Genomic DNA, 13764 nt, shown 5'->3' with positions numbered 1-13764 from the left:
TAATTTTTTGTGTTGCATCAAATGCTGTTCTGATGTTTTAATGTCTTTGATTAATTTCCTCCAAATACCAAGAGCATTTACCCTAGGGAGTTCGATGAACACACTGGCATTTTGCTGTGTTCTCAAATGGATCGCAGCACTTAGAAAAGGCATTAACACTTTTGCCACAACCACTGTCACCACCACCACCAACAACTTCATTCTGACTTGAGCTGAAGTAAATTTATCTTTGTGGGATTTACAGAGTGAAGGTGGAGTGAAGGTGTATCTCCCAATCACGCTGTGATTTATTAGAGACATGGATCCACAGAGGACTGGACTTGCAGCACTTCAAAATGGGTCAGGTCAAGCAAATTAATAATTAATTAGCAAAAGAAGGACCACATTGAAATGGATGGGAGACTCCTTGGAAATTGTTCCTGGAACTGTCCAGGTAAAAAGCTATGCTCTGTTTAGAAAAAGACTTTAAGTGCCAATCAATATCAGTTCTTGAGGGGTTAGGGCCTTATTTTGTAACTTCATAAAAGGATTAAGAAAAGTATATGATGAGATTTCTGGAGAAAGCATATAGTATTCATTCAGTGAGGAAATAAAGGAAATGAATGTTCATATGCAAACTTCTTACAATGTGGAACTCAACCAATTCTGTTACCATTTTCCTTTCTTTATTTATATATGTTTTTATTGATTTTAGAGGGAGGAGAAAGGAGAGGGAGAGAGAGAAGGAAACATGGGTGAGAGAGAGTCATTGATCGGCTGCCTCCTGCACACTCTCACTGGGTGCTGAACCCATGACCTGGGCCTGTGCCCTGACTGGGAATCAAACCATGACCTCTTGGTTCATGGGTCGACGCTCAACCGCTGAGCTATGCCAGTCAGGCTTGAAGAGGTCAGGTTTAATGGCACTAAAACAGTAGCACAGAAATCTCATATTAGAAAAGGTAAGGCCAAGGGCTATAGGTGAGAAGTTGATTTTCTTTAAAACTTCATTTCCCCCATCTTTTAAATCAAATGTATCTCAATTACTGTAGGAAAATTAAAAAGCACTAATATTACCTTTTATCAATTCACAGTATCTCATAATAATGGGTTTAAATCTTATAAGATATACTTTAAGAAGACTAAGGTGTTTGAGAGAAAAAAACCAAAGTGATCTTTTACAGAAGCCATTGGTCATATAAAAGACCAATTCCAGAGCTGGGAAAACATAAGAAGATACATTTGTAATGTCTGTGATCTGTCAGTATGGTGAACATATGCCTGGCCACTGTGACTCAGCTGGTAGAGCACCATCCTATGCAAAAAAAAGTTGCCGATTTGATTCCTGGTCAGGGCACATGCCCAGGCTCGATCCCGGGGAAGGCGGGGGGGTGCAAGAGGCAGCCGCTCAGTGACTCTCATCATTGATGTTTCTCTCTCTCTCTCCCTCTCCCTTCCTCTCTCTGAAATCAAGAAAAACATATTTTAAAAAAAGATGGTGAATATAAAAGTCTAGCTTTTGAGAAATCTGTTCTTGGCAGCAAAATAATTTCAACTGAGAAAGTAATCCTTGAATTAGTTAAGGAATTATCTGGAGTTTCAGTATACAGGTAAAGGCTAATTATTTAGGATAAACCTGCTTTAGGGGTTTAAAGATTTGTAAAATGTTGACTTTGTAAAATACAAAATGCCTTGTATTTTGAACTTTATTAAAGTGTAGCTAGAAAGAGTCTTTATCCGACTGCTCTAGAGAAACAGCAACTTTTACTGAGCTCTTGGGGTATGGCGTAGCTACAACACAGGGCAAAGGCTTCTGTTTTCTGTGATAGAAAACGATCATGTAATATTATAAGCCAGTGGCAGAAGAGGCGTCTACACTGTTTTACCCCAGGCACCTAGAAGAGAGCAACTGAACTCTCTGACACCTACTAAGTAATCCAGTGGCAAATGGAACATTAAGGAGAACAGAAATTGCCTCAGGCATTTTCCAAATACTAATTGTGCCTTTGGGAGACCTGCGATTGTAGAGATTTCAGAAGCAAAATAATCGATTTTTCTCATATTGAATGAATGCTATAACATTTCACCAAGGCATCTTAGTAACTTAGATTTTTGCTTTAGGGAAAACTCAGCTTTACATCTCCTGGGGTTCCAATGTCCTTCTGAAAATCCTGCCAGTTCCACGTCTCATCCTGCTCTCTGCCCTCTGCTCTCTGTGCTAACCTGCTGCTCTAAATTCTCCCCGTGTCTTACTGCTTCCAAGTCTTTGTTCTGCCAGAAATCCTCCCCTGCCATCCCTGCCTCCTGAGATCCTACCCATTTTTTAAGGTCTAATTCAAATATCACTTCCTTGGAAAAACCTCTGATCCCCACAACTGGGAGCAGTCTCTCCTTGCTAAGATCACTCAGCATGCAGAACTCATCACGTCGGTTGTGTTAATAAACCCTGTTTAGTGCACGTGTATCCCCTGCTCCACATCCCCTCCCTTCCCCTCCCCTCCCCTCCCCTCCCCTCCCCTCCCCTCCCCTCCCCTCCCCTCCCCTCCCCTGCTATGCACTGGCATGTACTGGCTTGTTCTTCAGATGGCAGCTCTAAACACAGGCCCCTGCCGCCCAGTGCTTAATTGTCCCCCTCTGCCCCCAACCTTCAGTTAGACTATAAACTTTGGGAGGAGTGCCTGTTCTAGAAGTACCTCGAGCACCATTATATCCAGTGTCCAAATCATTTGAAGAGCGACTCACAGAAGACCTTTAACACGTTTGTTGTTGCTTCCTCCCTCTGCAATTCCTTACATAGTGCACTGAAATTAATAAGTATTTTTTCATTTGGTTCAAACTGTATTTATTAATAAACTTTCCCAATCTGCCAAGAGCTTTTGGAAATGAAATAATACTGTTGTTTAAGCCGAGCTCAGTTTCTCTAAAGCATCATTCAGGCTGTGTTTAGTGACAGAAGTGACACGCTTTGGAAGATTACAGACTGTCCACATAGCTGAGAATGGACTCCTGCGGGTACGTGGCCTTTCAGTCAGCAAAAGTCATGATGGGCGATGAAAAGAAGGGTGCACAGCTGAGCGCAGGCTGCATTTCCAAGGTTGTAACTTTTCGTTTAATAAAGGATTGTTGGAAAGCAATTTGTGACCCAATGTATATTCCTATAACTTCTCAACATGTAAAAAGAAGGAAATGTAGCAAACTGAAAACCATGGAACACTGAACTAAATATATTAGAAATGTGTAAAATTTATACCTGTGGTTTTCTAATTTTGTAATTTGTAATAAAACTGTCAGTATTCGGTACAAGAGTTGGTGAAATGTTTTAGTCCAAACATTGCTGCATGAACCAACTGGCTGTTCAGAGGGAAATGGAATCTGGGAACACTTCGACCGAGTGGTGCAAGTGTGGGGAGCCCCACCTTCTCCACCACAGTGAAACCCTATTGCCCAAGTTTAGAAACTGTTTACATAAAATAACACCAAATCTTAGAACTTCTCAGATGTGCAAGCCCAAGATTAAACAACAGCATGAATGGCAAAAACGTGGCGGGGACTGGGGGGAAAGAAGGAGGCTGTTACCTCTCTAAAATAGGCCTTTTCATGGAAATAAAACAGGTGATTTTTTTTCTAAGTTAAAATTTGGTTCATTTTAATTTAAGGTTGCTATTTGTTCCAGTATTTGTCCAGCATTTTCCCAGCTGTATAACATCTTTGGAACATTCTCAGAAACCAGAATCCAGACTTTAGTGAAAAGATACACATGGAGAGTGGAGATTTCCATGCCTAAGCACAGGCTGCCCCGTTCCAGTTCCTTCTCAGTCACTTCTTACATTTTCCAAGACAAGAACAGTGAGATTGAATTGTAATGAGAGCTGACTGTGTGAATGTATTTAGCTTTACTTACTGGGACGTAGGACCATTCGGGGAAAGGAAAAGTTCACTGAAGGCTATCTCCAGTGATGATAAAACACAGACAGCACTGTTGTTGCTCCCTTCTCTCCTAAGCCATCTGACAGCATGTTCCTCTCCGGCCTTGCGCAGGCTTTTCTACTCTCATCTCTCTCTATGCCTTGGCCCATTTTTGCAAACATTCTTATTTTCAGATTTGGAGCCATTATATGTCTTTTGACTCCGTACTTCAAATAGTTTTGTGCATATTAAAAATGCTTGAAAACATCATAACCTGATAAATGTCTACCTTATGTAGTTATAGAAGAACAGTTGAGACGGTGGGTTCTGGAGGCAGACTGCATAGATTCAGAGCCAGATTCCACTGTTTCCTGGCTGTGTGACTTATGGCAAGTTCCTTGCCCTCTCCAAGCTTCTGTTTCATCATCTCTAAAATGGAGATAATAACCGAACCTACGTCTTAGGGCTGTTGTGAGGATGAAGATTATGTTTATAAATAGCAGTGTTTGCAGACGGTGCTCAATAAGTGTTAGCTACTCTTTGTATGTGGGTTATCGTTCCTGCACAATTTTTTCATTTTTAAAATTCTATTGGAAATATCATTCTAGTCAGCCCTTCATTATAATCTTAATTGGGTCATCCTAAGTCATCTCTGCCAGAGAGGTGCTTCAGGCCTCACCTTACGGAGCTCCGATATTAATTCGGTTCTTGCTAATTTATCAAGGGACTTTCACTAGCTACTAATTTAGCTGAGCCCAGAGTACCCCTGTATATCCTTGAGCTGAGAGGTAGGAGATCAAGTACCAAAAAAACCCCACTAATGGCTTAGCCTCCTCATTTTCTTGCTTTTCAAAGTGGCTCTTAGCAGCCAGCAGGAGACAGGAAATGGTTGTTCTCAGTTGGAACTTGATTTAATGTGCTGTGGACACAAAACTTTCACTTTCAGCAGCCCCCCCCCCCCCCCCCCCCAATCAAGCCTGATATACAGGAAATGCAACCTGTAATGTATTTAGTAAATGGGGAGTGGCCCAAGGTCAAAGGCAATCTGGCACCAGGGGAAATCCGATCTCCTTTGAAAGCTGCTCTTGGAGGCTGCCTTTAGACCAAGGGTGCTTGATTGTCCCCTTGGTTCTGGGAAGGCAGGAACAGGGACATTAACAGAGGCCCCTTTGGAGCAGGGGGAGAAGAGCCTTCCCTGATTCGTTTCTCTGTATCTTAGACTGAAGTAGCCGGAGCTGAGGCCACAGTTCCTACTGGGCCCGCCCAGAAGGGACAACGGCAGTGTAGCCTGCCAGGCCCCGAACAGTCTCTGTCAGTGCTCAGGGGACAGGGCGAGGCTGTTCACCTGTTCACCACTGTGGGGTCCAGTCCTGTTTGCTGAGAGTGGGGAGAAAAGGGCTATTTCCATTTTATTTGGGGGGAAATTGATTCTCTGCCTTGTTTTTCTTTGTTTCAACTCGTTGACTTTTTAAATTCAGACTCATCAAGGGGTAAAAGCTGTACCACCTTAAAGGATATTTGTTACAGGAAATAATCTAAGGATAAACCCTCTTTTTCTTCACTCCATCTTTATTCAGAAAAGTTGCAATGATGTAGAAACAAGAAGTTTTAGCCCTGAAATTAGCATCTGGACACTAAATAGTTGCTTTACTTTGGTCTCTTAGTATTTCTGGGTGTCTGTTTCCTTAGATAGAAAATGAGGGGCTTGGAATAGATAAGCTATGAAGCTCCTGAGAGATTTAAAAACTTCATGGTTCTGCTAGAGGCTTAATTTATAAAGGAATATACTCCCCCCCCCCCCCCCCCCCACCGCCTGCACCAGTCAGTTCCAGATCACGGGCTGTCTTTCACAAACATTGCTGACAGAGCATCTATTTTCAGTTTCCAATAGGATGGAGGACAATGTGACCCATTCAGAAAACAGCTCATGAGAGAATATTGTCCACCAGTTATCAGTCCTTCTGCTTAATTTTCTTGATAAGGACCACAGGATAGAAACGCCTCTTTGCTGCAAGACTAATAATAGCAGTGTAGACTGCGTCTGATAACACTCCACAAGCAGCCTGCAGGAGCTCTGAAAGATGGTTTCCTATTCATTGCCAATGCAACTTGGATGTGTTGAGAAAAAAGAAAAAATTCGCTTTTGTGCTCATCTCGCCCGAACAACTGAACAGTTAAAAAGACATATGGTTTCTCCAGATCATTAGGAACTATAACTATTCACTTCAGTGTGGATTGCGCTTGTGTTTATGATCCAGAAATGATTGCTATTAAGATCATAAGAAATCTGTTGTTTAGTTTTAAGAAAATATTTTCCAATGTATATGCATGTTTTCTTAGAATGAGTTAAAGGATGTTCACCAAGAAAGACGGAATTAATGGAAAACAGTATGATTTTGATACATAACTCAGATTCTGGATGTCATTTTCTAAATTTCATTTATCTAACAAGTCTGGTTAATGCCTGTCTATTGGTGATAGTAAAGAGATTGTAAACATTCATTTCCTTAGGACGGACAAGACTTGGACATTTTGGGTAAGTGATGTCAGTGGTTCCTCATCTTTATATTCAATTTTGGTAACAAAATTACTATTCCTCCATTAGGGGCAAACACCAGAGTTCATATTTTTAATGACATGATATGACTTCGTGCAGCTTAGAAATGTAGAGAAGTATTTTTGTATCAAAAACCATAATCTTAAACCATAAACTTTTCCCTCATCAGATCTCTGTCACCGTCTTCCTTTGGCCTCTAGACAGCCTCAGTGGTGGTCATGCCCGCGTGTTTCCCCTCCCCTTGAGGAAGGGTGCGTCTTGTGACTCCCTCTAGCAAACACAGTGAGGCAGAGGTGAGAGGACGCCTCTTCCAAGGCTGTTCACCTTGGTTCTCTCTCCCTCGGAAACTGGCAGCCATTCTGTGAGCCGTCCTGTGGGTTGATGTCTCTGGCCAGCTGTTAGCAAGGACTGAGGCTGCCGGCAGCCAGGTGGGTGGGCTGGGGAGAAGATCCTGCCCCAGTCGAGCCTGGAGATGGTAGCAGCCCCAGCCCAATACTTGACTGCAGCCTTGAGAAGGCCAGAGGTGGGCCTCGAAGCTGTGCCCAGATTCCAGACCCGCAGAATCCGTGAGATGATGTTTCTTAAGCCCCTACATTCTGCAGTAATTTATGATGCAGCGATAACCAAGATAGCACCATTTTTGTTTCCTTGCAAGATTCATGGATTGCGTTCCTATCTCCCACCGGCCAAACCCGAGTAAAGCGAAACCCTACAGCTGTCTGTCACTGCACAGCACTGGTTGAATGCCCGTTTAGTGGGAGGACAGGAAATCAAGACTTTATGAGGGAAATGCCACAGTGAGAGGATATATAGACAGAGGTGCCTTTGTCCTTGTGAATTTACCCAGGGCAGACCTTGCCTTACCGTCTAAAATCTCCAGCTCTTGTATTGTCTGTATGAAGACTCCATCCATCGAGACCCCTCAAAACTCCCACTTCCATTTTTGATGGAGCTGCTTTCAGTGATTGGAACCTCATCTCCTTTCTCCACTGGAGACCCCAGCCCTCTAGTTCCTGTCACACATGGCCCCAAGCTGAGGACAGGCTTGTGGTGCTCTACTCTCACTGTGTTTGCAAAATCAGGGTCCATTTCCCGCAGCTGACCAGTAAAACTCTGTCTCAATGCAGAGTTTCCTTTATTGGTTTGAAAGCACAGCTTCCATACAAATGAGGCACCACTTCTCTTTTTGATAAGGGCTTTCCTCTGGTTTCATTCACTCTTGAGAGGCAACAACACCTGGTGTTTCAGAGCTTGGCTTTGGATCTGATCTCGACTCCCTGCCTTAAGGTTCTGGCTCTCATAGTTTTGGCTGCAACCTCACATGATCTGCTTCACCTCTCTGTGCATGTTTACTCAAACAAAAACTGGATAATAATACCTGTTATTGGACACCAGTGAACATGTATCCTTTATCTGTAAGGACTAGAACTGGTTAGTTGCCTTAGAGTGCTGTGCAGTCAGGAATACACGAAGGATGGCCCCGCAGGGTGCATGGGCATCAGGAGATTAATTGTGCAAAGCACTTACAATAGCGCCCGGCTCTGCGTGAGCGCTCTGTGAACCTCAGGGTCAATATCACAGTACCATCTGGCACAAATACATGCAATCATATTTTAAATCAAAATGCTTCCTTGAGCTGGGATGACTTTGTCCAATCTAAATTTTTGGAACTTGCCATGAATTGTGAAATAACCCCCTGGCATATACTGGATTCTTAGAGAGCAGTCCAGGACTTAGATTCCTCAAAAGAGGTAAGTCCTCTCTCTGCAAAGCCTTAAGAAGTCATCTGTATTCAAAGAGTGGAGATAAGTCTTGAATTACTCCAAGAAAAGAGAAATTGCCTATTTAACAGGTAAGATGAGGATTCCACAGCCTTGTTTATGGAACTTTCAAAGAACTGTAGTTTGTAAAATGAATGAGGCATCTGAAGGAAAGTCAGTTCAGTTAGTCAAAGGAGACTAGGGCTTCAGCTTCAGTATTACAGAGAGAGGAGATATGCATGCTCAGTGGCGATGCACAGCTCTCCACAACGACCTTACCTAGTAGATGCTACTCATAGCAATGGTTTCCAGTGGACTAAGGGTGTTGAAATTTCTTTTAGTGTTTTTATTGTAGTTGATTTCCAGTTTCATGCCATCGTGATCTGGGAAGATGCTTGCTATGATTTCAATCTGCTTGAACTTATAGAGACTTGTTTTGTGTCCTAACGTGGTCTATCTTTGAGAATGTCCCATGTGCACTCGAGAAGAATGGATATTCTGCAGCTTTGGGGTAGAATGTTCTGTAAATGTCAATGAAATCCATCTGATCTAATGTGTCATTTAGGGTTGCTGTTTCCTTATTGATTTTTTGTCTGGAAGGCCTATCCAGTGAAGTCAATGGGGTGTTAAAGTCCCCGAGTATGACTGTATTGCTCTAGAAGTTTTTTTTAAATTTAGGTGCTTCTATATTGGGTGCATATATGTTTATTAGGGTTATATCCTCTTGCTGGATTGATCCCTGACTGGTCAGTATTATGTAATGACCTTTCTTGTCTCTCATTATGGTCTTCATTTTAAAGTCTATTTTGTCTGATATGAGTATTGCTACCTCAGCTTTTTTTCCATTTCCATTTGCATGGAAAATTTTCTCATCCTGTATGAGTCTTGTTCTGAGGTGGGTCTCTTGTAGACAGCATATAGTTGGGTCATGTTTTCTTGTCCGTTCAGCCACCCTATCTCTCTTTATTGGGGCCTTTAATCTGTTTACATTTAAGGTTATTATTGAAAGATACTTATCTACTGACATTTTGTTTCTTTATAGCTGTTTCTCATTCTTTTTATTTCTACGTCTCATTAAGGCAGTCCCTTTAACATTTCCTGTAATGCTGGTTTTGTAGTGATAAACTCTTTTAACTTTTTTTTTTTTTTTTTGTCTCAGATGCTCTTTATTTCACCATCCAGCTTGATTGATAATCTTGCTGGATAGAGTAGTCTTGGTTTCAGATCCTTCTCTTGCATTACCTTGAATACTTCATGCCATTCTCTTCTGGCCTGTAGAGTTTCCCATGAGAAGTCAGATGACAGCCTTATGGGAGCTCCTCTATAGGTAACAGTTTGCTTTTCTCTAGCTTCCTTTAAGATTCTCTCTTTGTCTTGGATTTTTGACATTTTAATTATGATATGTCTGGGAATAAGCCTCTTTGGATTCTTCTTGCTTGGGACTCTCGGTGCTTCCAGAACCTGTGTGCCTTTTTCCTTGACCAGGTTAGGTAAGTTTTCTGCCATTATTTCATCAAACAGGTTCTCTAACTCCTGCTTACTTTCAACCTCCTCTGGTACTCCTATTATATGAATATTGTTATGTTTTATGCTGTCCCATAGCTCCCTTAGACTGTCCTCCTGTTTTTTAATTGTTTTTTGTTTTTGGGTTTCTGATTGGGTGATTTTTTTTCTACCCTGTCTACTAATTCACTGATCCAATCCTCAGCTTCTTCTAATCTGCTATTTATTCCTTCTAATGTAGTCTTTATTTCTGCTATGTCATTCTCCATTTCTGACTTTCCATTTTTCATAGTTTCCAAATCTTTTTTCATGCTGTTGAGCATCCTTATAATCAGTATTCTAAACTCTATATCTGAGAGGTTGTTTATCTCTGTTTCATTTGGCTCTTTTTCTGGAGACTTCTCTTGTTCTTTCATTTGGGGCTTGTTTTTTGGTCTCCCCATTTTGGCTAAATGTTGGGTAGATCTGCTAGGATTCTCAGTCTTTTTGGAGGGTCTCTGCTATACGCCAATGTCAGATGCAGTTTGTGACAGGCCCTGAGTACCCTGTTTGGGGCTATCAACAACGCCAAGCTTGAGGTCTCCACTGCTGGAGCTAGATGCATTTGGACAGGACCAAGATGCACACCAAAGTCTGCTTTTCTAAGGCCCGGGTCCAAAACAGATCAGGCCAAAACTCAAAGCATCCTGAGGTCTGCCTCAGTCTGCAGACTTTTTAATCTGATCCTCTTAATGAGCCTCAGGCTGTAGAAGCTCCAGAGGGTGGGGTGGCTGGCTGTTAACAGTCTCTTAACAAGCCTCAGGCTGTAGAAACTCCTCTGGGCAGGGTGAGAGGCTCTCCTGCAGGGTGGGGCAATTGCTTCCTCCCTCAGGCAAAAGCCAAAAGTTCGCCTCCCTAGAAAGTTGTCCCCCACAGTCTGGGGGGATGACTCTCCCCAGACTCTCCCCACACAGCTCAAGTCCACTCCACTCCCCCTCTGCCGGAGCCCAAGGTGAGTGGCTGCACACGCAACGTTGTGCAATGGCTCTTTAAGAGGGTGCCTGCAGTTCTAGCTGCCTCTCTCTGGCAGACAGAAACCCGGCTGCTTTTCACAGCCAGGTGTTATGTGGGCACCTTTCTCAGTTCTGTGCTCTGGGCTGGGAGCCCAGCCTGGGGTTTAGGCCCCAGAGTCCTCAGTGGGACCCCCCACAGCTGAGATCTCCCTCGTGACCTTCAGCTACTGCCTGTGGGAGCCCAGCCAGCCCTCTCGCGTCTGCACTTCCTACCAGTCTCCTTGCAGTCTCTGCTTTTCCTCCTCAGTTATGAGGGTGCTCTCCAGCTTGTCTTCAGTTGGTTTTCAGGATGGCTTTTCTGTTTTAGTTGTAAATCCAGATTAGTCCTGGGAGAGTGTCAGTGCAGCTTCCACTCCATCTGCTGCCATCTTGGATCTCTGTTACTTCTCTGAAGCTTATTAATAGTATAAAGTAGGCCTTTTTATTTTCCCTAAAATTACACCTTTTAATCTCTAAGAGGAGCTATCTTGATTTTATTATTCTAGAATTTGGCAAACACACCTACATCTAATTTACTAGCATCACATTCCTTCCCAACTAGAATGCGTCTGGATATCTCTTTGGGAACTTTAGTTAGGGTCTTTCCTGTTGTGCTTATCCACCTGCAACATTCATCTATACCCATAAGGAATTCCGTTTTCAACATATGCTATCAAGACCCACATTTCTTGCACAAGTTTTTTTGTTTTGGCTCCTTAAAAAATTATCAGTTATTACCAACGCAGTTGTGAAAAGAAAAAGGGTAAAAAAAGAGGAATTACATTCCAGTGTATCGGGAAAGGAGACTGGCCTAGACATTCTTGGTAGCCAAGAGGATGAAAGTTTCTTCCCAGTAGATACAAAGAAGTAGACCTTTATCTTCACGTAACCAAGAAACAAAAGTTTCTTTCCTTCTTAGGAAGTTCCAGAATACAGCACGGGCAATTTTCTCACAGTCATCACAAATGCACAAGGTTTCCATCAACTCCAAATATAAATGGGCTTGGATGTGCTTGCTAGTCAGGAACATCCGGTTCCCATCAAGCTTCTTAGAGGATTTTAAAAATCATGGTTCTTGGCTCTCACTCTCTCCCACAGCTTAGAACCACTGCTGTTGATCCATTTGAAAGAATTCTTCTGAAGGTCAAACTGATTGGGGCCATTATTTTAGTTTTTCGCAGGAGTATAGTCATTGCTCTCAGATATCTCGAAGGTCCTCAAGGATGCTCTCTCAGAATCTGCAGAATCACACTGATAATTTAGAATTGTCACAGGACGGTTCCCCAATACCCTTTATTTACATTCATTTCATTGTGAGAGATTCCTTTTCTGGGTCACAAAATGAGCTGGGAATTTTTTTTCTGGCAGAAACAATATATTAACATTATTTAATTTTGTTCACTTGGGATAAATGTAAGAAGTGGCCTAGATTAGAAGACTCTTCTTTACAGCAGGATGAGACTCGGCTCTGTAGGTGTTCTAGTAAAACACCAGGCTGTTGGAAAAACAGGTGCTGAGACTAGTAGAGTCACTATTGGCAGTGTTTGGATTTTTCACTGTGCTATGAATATCTAGGATAACTCTACCTTACAAGGGGACTCTTGTACAGCCCCTACTGAGAGACTCCAAGAAAGAGTGTTGTCGAGAGAAACTTGGAAACCCAGAGAGCATCAATTAGAAAAGAGAAGTTGCTAGAGTTCAGGGTTGGAAATTTCCAGCCGAAGAGAAATGCTGAAAGACTATGAAGAGTGCAGAAAATGTTGGGCACCAAAAGGAGACTTGAAACTTGGGTCCAGTCTTGGTTTTCCATCAACTAAAGGTGTAAACATGGAGAATCACATGACCTCTCTGGACTTTGCCATTAAACTTAAGGGATCTTCAAGATCCCTTTAGTCAGGAAAAGTCATGGAAGACTTTTGAAATGGGTGCAGTTTTCCGGGTTCATCTCGTGTTTCTCACAGAGAGAAGTGACATAAGCAAACAGGGAAGTTTTGTGCTCAAACTGTTCCCTAATATATCAATTGAGTCGGAACAAATGTGCACTTTCAAAACAAGCATTCTAGTAGAGCTACTGGTTTAGTTTAAGTGCATTATCTATATCAACTTATTTAATTCTCCCAACATCCCTTTGGGTTTGGTACTATTATTGTTCTCATTTTATTGGTAAGGAAATTGAAGCTAAATAACTTGATCAGGATCAAGAGTAAACAACAAAACCATTATACTACACTGCCTTTCAACATATTCTATTATGCTAATGGTGATAGTGCATTTAATAAGTTTTCCCATCAGACTTTTGAACAGGACTACTTCATTTATTTATTTATTTTTAAAATTTTATTTTTGTTTAAAATATTACAGTGAACAGGGCTACTTTAAATAATTCTTAATATCTGATCATTATTGTCTCACCTCAATCTCTCCTGTTGGTATTTTAGTCTGTTTTTCTGTTAAAACCTTCATCAAGGTGGAGAATATCAAGTTTTCATGTTGTATGTCACTGCATCTTAAATAATTAAGGCCCAGCTGAAACTAGCGCAGTTAGTCCTGTTTAGCGCTCAGTATGTACTCAGCACCAAGCTAGACTTTCTCTTCCATCATTGGTAATGATGCTAAAAGTAATATTCAGGGAAACCTAATCAATGGGGTTCCAATTGTAATGCAAACATGCTATACTCCATTAGTATTAAAATGTTTATTGCTTTGTGTATTTCATTAGTGTTCCTGTTCCTCATTACACAAACCCTTTATGTGAATAGAAATATCTAATGTAGAACATCTTGAATGCTTTCTGTTTTTGAGGAGTAGCACTTTAGATGTCTAAGTAGGCGCTTAATTCACATCCCCTTGAAAGTTGGTTGCAAAGGTGAATGGATGAATAACTAATGACACTTCCAATGGGCTTTTGATATAATAGGGGCTAAAACTGGACTTGGGGTTGGGGAAGGGTTATGGAATGAATGTTGGCTGTAGAGCTGGTTAGACCTGGTTCTAACCTTACTTTTCCATTTTTAGTTGTGTGATCATA

Source organism: Miniopterus natalensis, chromosome 16 (genome assembly GCF_054644295.1).
Source record: "Miniopterus natalensis isolate mMinNat1 chromosome 16, mMinNat1.hap1, whole genome shotgun sequence".
NCBI classification, from domain to species: Eukaryota; Metazoa; Chordata; class Mammalia; order Chiroptera; family Miniopteridae; genus Miniopterus; species Miniopterus natalensis.
The sequence above is the reverse complement of the archived record's forward strand: the minus strand, read 5'-3'. Positions refer to the sequence as shown.